The sequence below is a fragment of the Arachis ipaensis genome, chromosome B3 (assembly GCF_059453495.1).
Source record: "Arachis ipaensis isolate K30076 ecotype BB chromosome B3, ASM5945349v1, whole genome shotgun sequence".
NCBI lineage: Eukaryota > Viridiplantae > Streptophyta > Magnoliopsida > Fabales > Fabaceae > Arachis > Arachis ipaensis.
This window is the reverse complement of record NC_142438.1, coordinates 126,102,857-126,104,625: the sequence shown is the minus strand read 5'-3', so window position 1 is coordinate 126,104,625 and position 1,769 is coordinate 126,102,857.

Sequence of the window (1,769 nt, the reverse complement as noted above, 5' to 3'; positions counted from 1 at the left end):
TGTAATGGGGGTATGGGGTAATAGGGGAAGGAAGGGGGGCGTGGGTGGCGCTGGGCAGGGGTGACGGCGGTGCGGTGGTGGTGGTCGCGGAGAGGCAGTGGTGGAGGGGGGGGGAAGAAGAAGAAAGAAGAAGAGAGAAGGGGGGATGGAGGAGGGGGGTGGGTGGCGGCGGGGTCTAGAAGGTCGGCGGCGTCTGGCGGTGGCGGTGATGGCGGCTGGGTGGTGGTTAGGGGTTGGAGAAGAAGAGAGGGAGTGGAGGGGTTTGGGGAGGGGGGCGCGACTGATAGGGTTCGCGTGACTGGGGGTTATAATTTGAATCCACGTGATCGCGTGGGGCACGCGGCCGCGTGGTTGGGCTGAAATGGTGTTTGACGCGATCGCGTGGGGCACGCGATCGCGTGGCGGGCAAAAAGAGTGAATGACGCGATCGCCTGGGGCATGCGATCGTGTTGCTGGAAATTGTGCTAAACGCACGAATCCAGCGTCATTTCAGCGCAACTCTCTGTCTCCTTTTGGGGTGCTGTGCAATCCTATGCGACGCGGTCGCGTGGGATTGGTATTGTGCAAGTGACGCGATCGCGTGAGTGACGCGATCGCGTGGATAAATTGTGCGAAACGCACAATGGCCGCACGATTCCAGCCTAACTTTCTGGACGTTGGATCTTTACGCCGATCTCCAGGGCACACGGCCGCGTGAATGACGCGGTTGTGTGGGAAGTGCTTTCGCAACTTGACGCAATCGCATGAGGGATGCGGTCGCGTCGCACACCCTTTTTTAATTTTTTTATTTTATGCAGTATGCAGAATGCAATGATTAATATGAATGCGATGCAAAACTTCCAGGTTCAATATAATAAAATAAAGTAAAACTTGAAAACAAATAAAACTAAATAAAAATTGAAAAAAGAACGATCATACCATGGTGGGTTGTCTCCCACCTAGCACTTAGTTAAAGTCCTTAAGTTGGACATTGGATGAGCTTCCTGTTATGGCGGCTTATGCTTAAATTCATCCAAAAATCTCCACCAATTCTTGGAATGCCAATAGCCTCCGGGGTCCCAAACTAGGCATGTGAAGCTTCTGAGCAGCTTCAAACAGATTGTCAGGCTCCCGGGGTGATGAATGTCAGCACAGATTCCAGGATCCCAAACTTTGCTTTTAAATCTGCTTTCGTCTTGATCTATACTTTTCCATCCGGGCGGTTTAGAAATTAGATTCTCACTAGGATAACCAAACGTTTTCCGAGATCCATCCGATTGATCATGATGCCAATCCGTGTACTTCAAGTTGAAGCGTGGAACCTTATTGAACCTTGTACACCAGCTCTGAGTACGAGCCATTTCCCTTTTACTCTTAAAGCCGCAGAGAGCTCTAAGCTGGCCATCTGTTTCAAGCAAACCATATTCAAGTAGAAAAATACAGTTAAAGGTTAAGGATTGTACCCACTTGAAGCTTGTATTGGGTGGTAATGGCCTTGGGATAGGTGGTTCCAGTGGTTCTGTGAGTTCTACTCTCTTGTGCTCTTCTGTGAAATTCTCCACTTCCTTGCAAGATTCTTCAAATGTATCCATGTCCTGATCAAAGCCATCTATGTCTTCCTCATCACTTAAGTCATAGACTGGAGGTTGAGAGAAATCTACCTCCGTATCATCTTCGTATTCACTTGGAGAAGATTCTTCGTTCTCAGAGAATTCACTTGCGGATGCAAGTTCATTACTAGAAGAACTTGACTTGTGACTATCATCATCAAGGAAATTTGCTCCTTGGAT